At 35.4% G+C, this 16,079-nt stretch overlaps 1 protein-coding gene across 1 annotated transcript in view; it reads right to left on the bottom strand.

The window, feature by feature from the left end:
- The window catches only part of PPFIA2 (PTPRF interacting protein alpha 2), a 474,509-nt gene that overhangs the window by 130,484 nt on the left and 327,946 nt on the right, over positions 1 to 16,079 (bottom strand). The window lies entirely within an intron of this gene.

Genomic DNA, 16,079 nt, shown 5'->3' with positions numbered 1-16,079 from the left:
TAGATATTTCTTGACAAGCTATTCCAGAGGATTTAGGAACTATGTTAATTATAAATTTTTAGAGTTCGATGGTGCTGCCCATGCGGAATGAATATTTGGTTGACCTTTTTCATTTTCCTCAGGAGCTATTACACTTGGCAGTAGACAGTTTTTCCCCAGACTTACTGAGATATAGCTGACATATAACATTGTGCAAGTTTAAGGTATATAAAGTGATGATTTGACGTATATATACATTGTGAAATGATGACCACAGTAAGGTTAGTTAACACAGCCATCACCTCACATGGTTACCATTTTTATTTTGTAGTGAGAACATTTGAGATCTACTCTCTTAGCAACTTTCAAATACACAATACAGTATTGTTAACTACAGTCACTATGGCAGCTGATAATTTAAACTTTATTCTGAACATATTTCTCAACTTGACTTGTACATTTTTGACACCTCCCTGCCCATGTTTTTCATGACTAAAACATAAGTCTTGGATTCTCTCCTAATGAATTTCAAAAAGCTCTTTTTTCTTTTATGCATTTTACTTCTCATGGTTTATTAATCTTTCTAGAGAAAATAGAAAAAGATGCTAAAGAGTGGAAATTAGGAATTTATCTTACTATTAATTCAGATATTAGAGGCACAGATATACTTAAAATTCATCAGCGTTTAAGGGGTAAACAATAAGCAGTTCCATTTCATTTTTGAAAATAGTTCTATAAAATTTTATGGTTAGAGATGAATTATTGATTGTCTGCTCAAAGAAGTTACACTAAGATTTTCAATCATTAACGTAAATATCCAGCACCAATAATTCTTTAGCGGATATGAAGAAATCCTTAAAACAGGAAAGTAATAAAATATATTTCATTCTGTGAGGAAAAGAGAAATGTAGTACAAAAGAAATGTAGAACAAAGAATAAAGAAAAAAACCCCAAATCCATAAAAAGGAACAGGGGCAATCTATTAGGAAAACATGTTCATAGGCATAAAAATAATAAGTAACAAAAATTAGAGCTGATAGTTCATTGTAAATTCCATGAGAGTCATCAAGGTATTAGGATGAAAGAAATATACATAACAGAATGAAAGACGGAACCAGTCAGGGATTCCATAGGCTGATAATGAAGTCTGTATGTGGACTATATGAGTAAATCTGAGATCAGGCCTTGACCAAAGAAGGGACTTGGAAGACTTCAGTCAATCTGATACCCTAGCAAATATTTCCTTTTATTCCAAGAGATCGTTGTACTCCCCATTTTACTTCAAATTCTCAAATTTGGATTTGCCTCCAAATCCCCATATAAGACTGTATCTTTCATTAGAATAATGACAAATTATAATAATAGCTAACATTTATTGAGTACTCACCCAAGAACTTATAGCTAAAAATTTTTCTGGCTCTAAGCTTTCATTTGTAACAATTACTCCACTTCCCTAACATTATTAAGTTCTAAGTGTCAGGTACTGTTCCACATGAATTATGTGCATAAACTCTTTAATCCCTGTAACAACCTATTGGATACAGAAATGGAAACTGAAGCACAGAATATATTTTGCTTAAGGTCACACCACTAAAAAGTCATAAGATTAAGATTTGAATGAAGGCATTCCGGTTTCATATTCCTAGGAGTCTGTACTTTCTCTCTACCTACCCCTCTCCTTTCTTCCTTCTTTTGTCAATTTTCTCTCTCTTTTCTTGTTCATTCTCTCTTGTTCATTTATCATTTCATTTATCCATTCATTAAACCTACTTATTGTTTCATTTATTCATTCAATCACCAAAACTCTGTTTAGCTTCTACCATATGCCAGACACTAGGTTGGGTGCTCAGAATATGAAGACTCCTGCTTAAATGCAGCATAATGTGGGAAAAAAGAATAAACCAAATAAAGCAACCAATTAACCAAATTCATAAGGACCAGAGAGCAATTCAGCACTGGGCATTTCTAATGCTTCAAGGCTATGGCTTTTGGGCATCTGCCTACACTGCTGTTGTTAATCTCCATATTGCTTTTAGCTCTCAAAAATCAGACCTGACTTCAGGTTTCAAATCTTGTCCAACAAATAACAACATTTTGTCTTTGATTTGAAATTCTACAGCACAGAATTCACAGCTGTTACTTCTAATTCCACAATGATTCCTTAAATCTGTTTTATTATATGTAAATCATTTATTTACAATCGCTGCAAACCTAGAGCCTATGACAAAGCAGAACTAATATTTGTATTCCACATCAGTTATTCTCAACCATTAGAATCCTTGGAAGAACTGAATAAAAATATAGAATGGAAACCACTCTAGACCATATCCAAGGGTGGGGTGCAGACATATAATTGTTTTTAAATCTCCCTAAGTAACTGCAATGTTTAGTTGAGGTTAAGAACCACAGATCTATATTATCCAGGTACTTTACTAATAACTGTATGTAATTTATTCATCAAACCTAAAAAACTGGCATAAAGAGGAAAAGCTTCAAAGTAATACAATAATAAAATTGTTGGTGAAATATATGTAATAAAAGATGTGATAATAGACCCAAGAATAGTAGACCCTAGAATCAACTAATTATTTTTTAATGTAATATTTCAAATGGAACGACTTGACTTTATCTCTTAATTCCGAATGATTAGAAGAAACAAACCTCTATAATAGAATTGACTAAATATTGTCCTGCTTGGAAGGTTTCTAGACCAGATGATTTCTTTTTTTTTTAATAAATATATTTATTTTTATTTATTAATTTTTGGCTGCATTGGGTCTTCATTGAGGTGCGCAGGCTTCTCATTGCAGTGGCTTCTCTTTTTGCGGAGCATGGGCCCTAGCCACGCAGGCTTCAGCAGTTGTGGCTCGCAGCCTCTAGAGTGCAGGCTCAGTAGCTGTGGTACACAGGCTTAGTTGCTCTGCGGCATGTGGGATCTTCCCGGACCAGGGCTCGAACCTGTGTCCCCTACATTGGCAGGCAGATTCTTAACCACTGAGCCACCAGGGAAGCCCCCCAGATGATTTCTTATAGTTACTTCTCCATTAATAATTTTACTGTTCAACACTGAGATCTGCAAACTCATTATGATAAAGTAAATTCCTGATAATTTTATTCAATTAAAATATCCAGCAATAGACCTTTGCTTGTCGGTTCTTTGTTTAATGTGATCAATAATGTTTTGTTAATAAGTATAAAACAGATTTATTATCTTTACAGAAATTCTAGATCACTTTTTAATTTCCACTGAATTTAAGGATCTTTTCATCTGAGGAATCTCTTGTCATTCTGAAGTTCTTATAATGCTTAAACTAGAATACACATCATTCACTAGCTGATGTATGTGGCTTAATAGAAATATAATTCATTTTTATAGTGTCTTAAATCTAAATAAAAGATGAGAAATTTCTAATGTTACCATGATCAATGTTAATAACACTCATAAGTATAAAAAGTAGCTACTTCTCATATTACAACATGAAATAAAAATATTGAATTATTAATGTGGAAAAACACTCATCTGTAAAATTCTTAATCTATATAATTAGAAGATACGAGGAGATGAATTGTACATAAGGAGTTTTTTTGTTTGTTATTGTTTTTTATTTTTGTTTTCAATTGAAAGTCTTCAAATGTTTCTTTGTTCAGCTATAGAATAAAGAAGTAACACTGAAGAGGATCTTTCTAGCTGTAAGAATTACTAAGGAGTCCTTTTAGATATGTAAATATAAGAAAAGTATACATCCTGCCCCAGAGGAAGAATATTTAGTGGAGCCTTGATAAATGATTTCTTCCACAGTGTCTTGATGGGGTGGGGGTGGGGGTGTGCATAATTAGCATGAAACCTCTGGAGGGAGAGGAAAAGAGAGACTTTTTTTTTTTTAACATCTTTATTGGAGTATAATTGCTTTACAATGGTGTGTTAGTTTCTGCTTTATAACAAAGTGAATCAGTTATACATACACATATATCCCCATATCCCCTTCCTCTTGCTTCTCCCTCCCACCCTCCCTATCCCACCCCTCTAGGTGGTCACAAAGCACCAAGCTGATCTCCCTGTGCTATGTGGCTGCTTCCCACTAGCTAACTCTTTTACGTTTGGCAGTGTATATATGTCCATGCCACTCTCTCACTTAGTTCCAGCTTACCCTTCCCCCTCTCCGTGTCCTCAAGTCCATTCTCTAGTAGGTCTGTGTCTTTATTCCCGTCTTGCCCCTCGGTTCTTCATGACCATTTTTCTTTCTTTTTTTTTTTTAGATTCCATATATATGTGTTAGCATACGGTATTTGTTTTTCTCCTTCTGACTTACTTCACTTTGTATGACAGACTCTAGGTCCATCCACCTCACTACAAATAACTCAATTTCATTTCTTTTTAATAGCTTAGTAATATTCCATTGTATATATGTGCCACATCTTCTTTATCCATTCATCTGTTGATGGACACTTAGGTTGCTTCCACATCCTGGCTACTGTAAATAGAGCTGCAGTGAACTTTGTGGTACATGACTCTTTTTGAATTACGGTTTTCTCAGGGCATATGCCCAGTGGTGGGATTGCTGGGTTGTATGGTAGTTCTATTTTTAGTTTTTTAAGGAACCTCCATACTGTTCTCCATAGTGGCTGTATCAATTTACATTCCCACCAACAGTGCAAGAGTGATCCCTTTTCTCCACACCCTCTCCAGCATTTATTGTTTCTAGATTTTTTGATGACGGCCATTCTGACTGGTGTGAGATGATATATCATTGTAGTTTTGATTTGCATCATAATGATTAATGATGTTGAGAGACTCAATTGCTCTCCATTTAATTATGAAGTTCAGTGTTATTTCAAATTCTCTCACAGACTAAGACAATTGACTACATCAGAAAGGGCTCCAAGAGTTCACATGGAGAACTTACCATGAGGGAAGTAAGAGTCTGGACTGAGACCTGAGTTCACTATCCAATGTCAGCAGGTTCCAGCTTGGTGTGTGGCTAAGACTGGAAAAACCTTCCTGGCTCAGTCATCTTGATGTATTTGGGAACTTAAGTGTGAAACTAAGCCTCAGTCTGGTATAACTTGGAGAAAGGAAAACCTCTGAAGAACCACTCAGTTAGGGAATGACACTACTGTTAGTGGAACTTGAAAACCAGGCCAGTGATTGGTATGGAATGGTTTCATTTAGCTCGTATGTCAGTGGGTTATTGCAATAGTACGTGGGTGGCATTTGATTTTGAGGGGCCACCGAATTTGAAGTGATACTTTGAAGACTATAAAGTCAAGCATACCGTTCTGACCCATGCTATTCTACACTATACTGAACCAATATGTAAGAAATAAAATCTAACAATCTGCAATACTTCTATGTGAAAAATTAAACAATTTTATAGAACATAAAACAATACATAAATAAATGGAGACTCAAACCATATTACAGATGGCAAGACAATATATCATAGAAGTGACTATTCTCCCCAAATTAATTAATTTATTTAAGCAATTTCAGTGAAAATATCAATAGGGTTTTAAAATGGGAATTCGAAAGCTGATATTATAATTAAACTCTATAGAGTTTATTCTTAGCTGGGGTGACAGACTATAAATTATAGACATTATAAATAAATGAATCATACTTTATATTAGAATATCAGAATATATTGATGACATTTGAACAAAGGTTTGATGGAAGTGAGGATAGCCACGCAGATATCTGGAAGAAGGGCATTCTAGACAGAAGGAAGAGCAAGTTGGAAGTCAACAGGAGGCCAGTGTGGCTGGGGTGATGGTGGAGATGAAGTCATAGAATGAGGAAAGTCAAATCATGCAGAGCCTTGTGTAAATGGGAAACACTCGCAGAGTTTTGAGCATATGATTGACACGTTCAGATTTATGTTTTAAAGCATCACTCTGATTCATGTCATGTTAAAAATAGACAATAAGGGCCCACAAGAGAAGCAGAGAGACTTGGAAGGAGGTGATTACAATAATCCAGGTGAGAGATGATAGTGGTTTAGAGTAGAGTGCTTAGTGGAAGTGGTGAGAAGTGGCAGATTCTGGATATATTTTGAAAGTAGAGCAAATAGGATTTCTTTACAGTTTGATGTGGGGTGTGAGACACAGGGAGGACTTGAAGATAACTCCAAATTCTTTAGATTGAACAACTGGAAAGGTGAGATTTCCATCATTTGAGATAGAGAAGATGCAGGGAGTTTTGGAGGGGAATATCAAAAGGTAAGGTTTTTGACATTTTAAGGTTCAGTGACTTTTAGATACACATGTGGAGATGACAGATGTTCAATAGGCAGTTGGATATATATACTTGGTTGTAGGGTCTGTAGAGGTAAAGATTTGTAAGTCATTAGCATATGGACAGCATTTAAGGCTATGAGGCTGATTGAAATCACTGAGAGGAAAGATGGAGAACCGAGCCCCGGTCACCTCAACATTAAGAATTCAAGAAGAAAACAGGCAATATAGCCAATATTTTATAGTAACTCTAAATGGAGTATAATCTATAAAAATACTGAACTACTATGTTGTACACCTAAAACTAATACAATATTGTAAATCAACTATACTTTAATAAACAAACAAACAAACAAATAAATATTAGAGCAAGGTCTGACCATGAGAATGTAAACTTTCTGGAATTTGAAAAAATCTTGGGAAGTATATAGGAGCTTCCATTGGATGGGGATAGGAGTTTAAAGCAAATTTAATGTAACTCTCAGGATAAAATAAACTCACTGGACATAAAGTACATATCTAGATGCTTAAAAAAAAGAAGTCAGGAAGAAGAATATGGTCCAAGAAAAGAATGAGCCACTGGTGAGGGAAGAGAAAAACAGAGTGAAGTTTCCTATACTGCAAGTGAAAAATAAAGAAGAATCTAATAATAAAAAAAAAGAAGGTGAACAACTATGACATCAACTCAAGAAGGGCTGAGAATTGGCCACTGTATTTAGCAATATAAAATTAGTGATGATGGTAACAGGAGAGGTTTCTGTGTAGTGGTGGAGCAAAGACCTTCCTGGAATAGGTTTATAAAGAAAGCACAGAAAGCAACTGGGGACAGTGAGTAGATGATCCTTTCGAAGAGCTTTGCTGTACAGGGGAGTAGAAAATAGAGCAATAGCTGATGGTATAAGTAGGACCAAAAGAGAATTTCTTTTAAGTTGGAAGAACTTTGTATGTTATGGGAATGGGATGGATGAAGAAAAAAACTGATGGCAAAGGAGAGCACAGTAAGAATTGCTGGAGCAGTACACTTGACTACATGATTGTGGAGACATCACATGGTGTAACTCACAGGTGTCACAAAGTTTTCTTTGTCTAAGGTGTTTTTTTTTTTTTTTTTTTTGATTTTTTGAAGACTCATGCTCAGCCTAATAAGCTCTTTCATGCTTTTAGACATCTGGACAGATTTAAGACTTTGCTTAAAGTAAATATTCTTATATTTTGAAATCCATGAAACCAGGTAGTTTATATGCCACCTTTTTCACCCATGTTCACTTTTAATATTTGTATACTTGTTACACTATTTATCTCGGCTCATCCTGCTCACAAGCTGTGTGACTTTGAGCCAGTAATCTTTGCTCTACAAACATCACAGGGTTATTACAGGAATCCAATGAAACAACTACGTAAAAGTACTTTTGGCAAATGTAAAGGGCTTTGTACAAGTTATTTATCTTGTTCTCATTGGCATGTAGCCCTTTTGTTAATGAGGTTTACAGACAGCTTTGAAGAACAGTCTGCCTGTCTTTGAAAGGCCAGAGCCAGCATTAAGGAATATTTTTCAGAGTACCCATTTTGGCATGTGCAATTCTCCTGCAAATAAAGGGAATTTCTGGTCATACAAGTTTAGGAAACACCATGTACTATGTTTCCTCTTGGGCAATTTTAATAAATTTTAATAAATACTACAGTAAAGATAACAGTTCAAAATTGTATAGCATTATATATATTAATATTCTTGTCCTGAAAAATCTCTTTTTTTGTGGGAGTGGGTTCTGTAAAACATCCATTAAATTTCTGGGGAACTCGTGCTTCATGAGAAATGTTAAGATGGATAAACTCTACCAAAGTGAAAAATAAAATTAGGCCAATTGCAGAACATCTGAATGATAGACTTAAAAATTCTCCTGGATTGGCTTAAAGACCAGACAAAGCAATGAAGAGGGAAGGAAAGTATTTGTTCTTCTCTATATCCATATAAGAAAGCAGAGTCCCTGTCACAGACTAGACACTCAAATTATGCCAATAGGACAGAGATAAATGAACAAACTTTCTGTCAAACTCTTGTGAATCACTCAGCCTTTTAAAGTCTGAAACTATCCTACTTCAGCAAAAAATTGTTTTTTCTGCTTCTCTCGAATCTGGGCTAATAATATAAATGATACTAAATTTGTTACTAAAGATAGAGGAGTCAGGGCTTCCCTGGTGGTGTGGTGTTAAGAATCTGCCTGTCAATGCAGGGGACACAGGTTTGAGCCCTGGTTCGGGAAGATCCCACATGCCACAGAGCAACTAAGTCCGTGCGCTACAACTACTGAGCCTGCGCTCTAGAGCCCGCGAGCCACAACTACTGAGCCCATGTGCCACAACTACTGAAGCCCGGGTACCTAGAGCCCATGCTCCACAACAAGAGAAGCCACCACGATGAGAAGCCCGTGTGCCCCCGCTTGCTGAAACTAGAGAAAGCCCACGTGCAGCAACAAAACACCCAATGCAGCCAAAAATAAATTTAAAAAAAAAAGATAGAGGAGTCAATTCCACTTTCACTTCCCATCTATTAAAAGAATAGTGAAAGCATAAAAATCCAGTCACTGCATTCAGAGAGAGATTTGTTTTGAACTTAGTAAATTCCCATACAACATTAGAAGATTTTTACTTCTTATTTTTGCCATTGTATATAAAAGATGACTTTTGGTCATAATCTTCCTATCCTATAAAATTGATACTCAACTCCTATAAAATTGATACAGTCTAACTTCCTGTGCATATGGATGAACCATGAAACAGCCTAACCTTGCCTCTTCTGGGCCCTTTTCTAGCCAATCGTAGTCCTCTAGGCCACTCCTGCCTCGTATATCGAGGGCTATACTTGGACCTTCTTTTTGCTAGGAGGTGTGCCAACCCCAAAATGGCAAATTCATAAACCCCATAGTTCTGTTTGGTTTCATTGCTTGAAAATTCAATTGATGAATTAAAAGAGAAGTATACACTTTATTATCATGTCATTATGAGAAATTAGATCACTATATAGGGGATCAACACACAGAAGAAAATATTCTGTTAGGGTTATTCAGATGTAAAAAAATTCAAATGATAATTATCTTTGATACAGAGAAGAAATTGAGGCTTAATCAATAATGCATAAAATAAGCCACAACTAACAAAGAACTGAATTTTTGGATGAACAGTTACTGGCAGTAGTTGATGTGGAGTGAAGAAGGCATATAAAAATGGGTAAAATACAGTTAATAACTGGACACATCCCTATGGATGAGGGCTTTCAGCCGGAACATAGCAGAGATCTTTGAAAGAATAGCATTTGTGATAAATGGTATCTTACAGTATTTTTAAATAGATATGTGGTATGTTCATAAGCCAAACATTTAAATATACAGCTAACAGGTCTGTATGAGACTGTGTAGAATCTGTATATTATGGTATTTCATAATATGGCACAATAGCATGAGGAAATAAAGGTTTTTTGTCATTACTGAGGTGCATATTGCTCACATAGTTATATTAACTTTTTCTAAGTGCCCATTTTTGTCCTTGGTGGTTCAGTCTAAAATAGCCTTGTATCACTAAAAATCCACAAAACCCTTAATTTTGGTAAAGGCACATCCCATGTTTCATCTTTTATTAAACTTCAGCTCAGTGTCCTTCATGCACAGAATGCAACCATTACACAATTACTAGATTTTCTGATCTCAGAATTATTCTTGCCACCGATTCTTCATTTTGTTTTACATGTTTTTGGCCAAGTTCTTCTGCCTATCTGGCATGAATTAAAGAACTGAAAAAATGCAAACAGAAATATATTTCTGATTTTATATTTATTCAGCCTGCACATTTACATATTACCCAATTATTATGTTGCATTTTATTAATTTAAAGAACAGTCACAAATTAATGTCAAATTCTAAGAGGAGAGAATAACGAGAGCAACACTTTTGAAAAGGGAAGCATCAGCTCGGTTCATTCAGAGTAGCTAAGTTCAAAGTGGGGTGACAAGCAGAGAAGCTTGAGAGGTGAGAAGAGGCCAGCCAGTTTGGAAAGGACGTCCCATGACGTGCCAAGGATGTGCTGTTGTGTGATCACTGGAAAGATCAGCCACCCTTAGCTCTGGGAAGAACTACGGTAATTCCTCAGTCACTAATGAACAAAAAATATCAAAATGTATTGCATATAGTAAAGTGTAACTATTCTTTCGTGAAACTTCAGTTTCAGTTTTACACCCTCATGCACACAGATGTATACATACACGTGCACACATACATGCGTGTGTGCGTGCGTAGTAAAATGTTGCAACTAAATAATATTTCTTACAGTGGGTAGCAGACAGGTGGGTCCTTAGTGTTTGTGGAGCCCAAGGCAAACGAGCAAAGAGAGGCATACATGCCATAACTCCAAATATGTAACAATTATAAATCAAGCTAACAAACTGTCAAATAAAAATATGTCCTACTATCTTCCTTGAAATAATACCTTCACACTGGCTTTTAGGCCAGAATGAGTAATTCTCAGACTCCTTGAAGTTCCACACCAGAACTTAGTTACCCAGATATGGCCCTGGACTGTAGCCTGCTCTCCTTCTCTTCTCAGCCTCAGCTCCTTCCAGAATACCGGTCTGTTTTACCTGTATATATGTGGATACCTCAGTCAGCACTTTCAAACTCCGTGGGACCCAAAAAACAGGTACCCCTTGGTCTCTTCTTAGGTCCAGGGATGGGTGCACTGGAGGGCGGGCAGGGACAGATGTTGCTCCTAGGAACAAGCTCATAAAGGCCCTGAAGGCTAAGGTCTGTTTGGTCAGAAAGCCTGGGCTGCCAGGAGCTTGGCATGTGGTCGCAAAGGGGTGCTGGTGTGGCTCACACCTGTGCAGTTTCCCCTGGTCCCATTGACTCAACATCCTTAGGGAGAGGCACAGAGGGCCAGAGATAGACCTGCTAAATTGTGGACCCCTCTTGCCTAGGTTTAAAAGCCATACTCATAGTAGTTAAAATTTTTAAATGCTACTGCCTTGGAGCATCTGTTCAGAGTAAAAAAATATAATAGAGATTTTTGGGAAAAAAAGTAAGGAATTAAAAAAAAATCATACTCAAGTAGAATAAAATAATCAACTCTAGACAAATAAATATGTGTAATTATGAAAGACTAAAAGATCAGAAAAAAATAAGGTTGAATTAGAATGAATTTTCAAAAATCAATAATAACACCTAGAGAAAGCATCCTGGCATGAAGGAACATGACAGTACAAAGGAGGTGAGAACACCGGGGTTCTCGTCCTGCTCTGGACAAATAAGTCATTTAGTTTTTCTAAGTAGGCATCAATTTCATTGTCTGTAAAATTAAGAAAAGGAAAAAAAGTCTCTAACTGCTTCAGAAGTATTATATGTGAAAAAATGATAAATGGACATAAAGTTGTAGTGCAAGTGATTTTTTTTAAAGTATCTAATCAAGATGCTTCCATGTTTAAAACACTTCTATGTTTTCCCATTGCTCTGAAGATAAAATTGGACTCCTTAATACAGCCGACAAGAACTTAAATGATTTGGTCCCTGCTCAGTGCCCCTGTGTGGCCTGTCTCCTGCTTCTCCCTCTCCTGACAGCTAGACTACATTACCCTGCCATCCTTTCTTCCCAAGAATGTACCAAGAAGCTCTTTCCCACTGTCGGTGCATTTGCACTTAGTGTTTCCTTTGTTTCAAAAACTCTAAGCTTTTCCATTAACTCTCTGTATTCTTTTGGGTTCCGGTTCAAACTCCACCTCCTGAAAAGCTCTTCAGTGCCATGTCTACCTATCCTCCCCACCCACCTCACACCTGCCCCTTGATCACACTCACTCCCTTTTACATGTATGTGCTTATTGTCTGTGCCCTCATCTGCCCTATTCATTAGCGTCCCAACCACCCAGAACAGGACAAATTTCCCAGCACTTCAGTAAGGTCACCGCTAAATATTTATTGAAAAATGAATGACCATGAGAACACAGTATTAATAAATATTATAACCATACTGTTTATTGCTTGTAATCAATGTGTCAAGAATTTTGTCATTCATAGTCAGTGTTTCTATTCTTTACAACGAAGCTACCAGTTAGGCATGACTATTTACCTGTAACTGATACTCAGGGAGGTTACAGAGTAAGGACACCCAGGTAGTTATTGGCAGAGATGGGATTTGAATCCAGGTCTACTGACTTCAAACAAGTCACCGTTCCACACTGTCTCTCTGACACTTCCTGTCACAATTAATGTATCTCTCCTTTAAACTCTAGTATCATTTTTGACACCACTTTATTCATCATGTTTTGCAATATTAATTTGGGCAGATTATTTTCACTGCATATTATTTTCACTCCTGCAAATTTTACAGGGAATGTCTTCTGAATCTCAACCACTGTCTAACATACTACTTACCCACATTACTTAGCAAACATTTGCAGCTGGAAAAAATAACTGGAAGTACAGAATATATGAGCCAGGAGCATTACTATCTATTTTACAAGAGAAGCATGCTTATTAAAATTTATTTTTCACAAGTTAGCTCCTCTCTGGAAAGCAGCAGGAAGAAAGTTATGGATCCTAGCCCTGAACTTCTAATGAGGTAAAATTTAGTATTCTGAAAAATGTTTTATTATCCCGTGGATAATTACGTTCTTCTAGAACACCTGATTAAATCCATGGCACACAGAAACAAAATTGTTTCAGTTAAGCTTATTTTTTTCTTTTCATTTTTGTTTTCAAAATGTTCGTAGTAATTACACAACTTTTCTATGAGTAGTAGGCCTGTTTCAGAGCGTGCTTTTATGAGACTATTTTTATCAACTATTTTGTCAACAGAGTTTTCAAGCCACTGCCGTAAAACCTCTCCTGTTGGCTAATAACCCACCCTGACTATGTAATTTAAGTAACTTTACTGCCCTAAACAAAGGGCGATCCTTGTGACTAGGATTTGCAAGTCACTTTCTGACAGCTCCACAGCACCTGACAATAGTTTCATGTTTCCTCCCCAACAACCCCTTTGCAGTTTATACACTAATACTACAGTCATCCTACGCTGATAACCTTCGCTACATAGACACTCCAAAATAATATTCTCTTTTCCTTTGTTTTAATATACCTTTTAAACACTTGTTAGTGAAAAATTAAGTGTTAGGATTTAAATTACAATCCTATAACACTTGTTATTCAATGGTATTAACATACCTTAAAGAATCCTGTTAAAGGGGATAATTTCAAAAAGATGATTTATAATGTTCAGGTGCATAATTTAGCAGTATTTATAAAGGGATGATAAAAATAATAATTAGGATATTATTTCAGCTTTTATCAAAAAATGTCAGCAGTTAGAAGATGAATAAATTCTGGGGATCTAATGTACAGCATGGTGACCATAGTTAATATTGTATACTTGAAAGTTGGTAAGAAAGTAAATCTTAAATGTTCTCACCACACACACACACACACACACACACACACACACACACACACACACACGGTGATGAACTAATCTTATCATCATCATTTTACAATATATACTTATACAAAATCATCACACTGTATACCTTAACTTTACACAATTTGTAGAGCAAACCATCACATTGCACACCTGAAACTTATATAATCTTATATGTCAGTTATATCTCAATAAAGTTGAAAACAAAGGAAATATCAGGCAAAGAAATATGATATAAATAAAACTTTTAAAGTGCTTTCTTGAATCATCTAAGGAGTAATATGAATTAAAGCACAGTTTATTTATTTTTAAAATTAAAAAAATATATGACATATACTTTAGGATTACATTGCAGGATAGGGGCATGATATTTTAAAAAATACTAGTATATCATTATTTCAAAGCATTTGGAAATCACTCTTCCTACAATTCTGGGAAATTAAAAAAAAGTATGCCGATAATTACAATGTTTAAAAATCTTTAGTTACATCTATAAAAAAGTGTGAGTGAGTTAGCAATGGCACAGAATTTCTCTTCTACACTGGCTGAAATGCCTTCACCGAGAACTGGAAGGCAAAGAAAGTTAAAGACAAGTACTTTAAGTCTTCAAATACTCAGAAACCTCCACGTATATACCACTATCTGTTGAGTCCAATAGAGACAAACATCATTTATTCACAGGTCCTCATCCTAATACTGTAATCAGTTTCTGAAAATTAATCTGACATGAATTGTCTTATATTCTATAATGCCTAAATATTTAGGGGTTATATCTTAAAAAAAATAATATTTGAACAAAACTACATGTATGAGTACACCACTCCCCAGAAGTACTAGAGGAATGCTTTAAGCACCAAATGGTTTGTTATCGAATAGACAAGATCTTAAGTTCTTTATGCCTTTGAAAGCTTATTTCTTTAATTTTCATCCAGATAAGCATAATATGGCATCACTATATTTTGAAGACTTCTAAGAAAAAGACTAGATGACCATAAAGTCCATTTTCGTACTCAAATCAATGTCATTCTGTAATTCTCTGAGGAAAGGTATAGCACTGTATTACTGATGACATAATTAAAATGAAACAGTAATAGTAAAATGACATGTTAGTTTCCTAAACTGAGGATTGTGTGCAAATGCCCTAAAGAGCTTGCTGGTTTATTTACTGAATTAATGCCAGTTTACTTATCTGAAGAAAAGAGAAATAAGTTTTATTCAAATTTGAAATATAGCTCATGAAATCTAGCTGTCAGATTGTAGCTTATTGTTAATACCTACCTTAAGATTTCTATAAAATACATTGATAAAGGCTAAAATAGTAAAGCCTTTAATGAAGAGTTGTTTGCTTCTCAGCCACCAGAATTGATGGCGGTCTCAGGAAATGTCTGGTTTACTTGGCTTCTTTTGCTTTTACAGTTGAAGGAGGAAACATACGAAGCCCCTCCATTTGTTTCAACTGGATGAATGAGGAAGGGCTCAATTTATTATGATAAGAAGTCTAGTGCTATTTGTTTTGTGGTACAGTCACTTGCTTCTTAGTCGCTATGTTTTAAAACCTCCTGATATTCACAATGACACCAATTTAGCTACCTGATTTATGAGATCTTGATGATTAAGGAGCTCAAGCATCCAGGGCTATAACTTGCAAATATCCAGGAGATGGTCTAAGTCTCATGCACAGGATGTGCAAATGCTTATGTAATCTTAATCTGATTCCAGACCTACCAGCAACTGCCCTTCTTTCTCTTGTGCTGGGAACAAGTGGTTCAGCACAGAAAAGCGCCAAACAGACTGTTGGTTTCCTTGGCCTGGGTCTATGCCCCACCCGAAAGGAAAATCAATTTCTTCTAAAAAACAGTAAAAGTCTAATGACTTCAGATATCTTTTAATGTAAATTTTCATCAACTGGAGTACTGCTGTAGTCTTATCAAACACATGGAAAATAAGTCAAATAAGATATTATAAAGAAGTTTTTGCAGTGATAAGCCACAGATTAGTCACGAATTGTACATAATATCACTTATAAATCAAAATTATTGTTACTGTATTTTAAACAGTCCTGGATATAGATTATTAATATATCTATAGAGATATATAGATATATTTAGATATTTATTCAATTTATAATTTATTCAATTATAGATATGTTCAAACAGATATGTAATTAAATTATTTTTAAGAGAATCAAGTTAATAGCAAGTAATGAGAAATTCAAATATATATATGTGCATAAATCCACACATATATTATTTTTGAGAGAATCAAATTAGGAGCAATTAATGATAAAGGAAATAATAATGCACTTTTGATCAACAAGTCAAAACACAGTAATGTTTATTACATGAATTACACAAATACTTCATACTCCTGTCAAACGATATAGCAAGTAAACACTTCCATGTAAGAGCATGTCATATGTG

Source organism: Lagenorhynchus albirostris, chromosome 11, assembly GCF_949774975.1.
Source record: "Lagenorhynchus albirostris chromosome 11, mLagAlb1.1, whole genome shotgun sequence".
NCBI classification, from domain to species: domain Eukaryota; kingdom Metazoa; phylum Chordata; class Mammalia; order Artiodactyla; family Delphinidae; genus Lagenorhynchus; species Lagenorhynchus albirostris.
The sequence above is the reverse complement of the archived record's forward strand: the minus strand, read 5'-3'. Positions and strand labels throughout refer to the sequence as shown.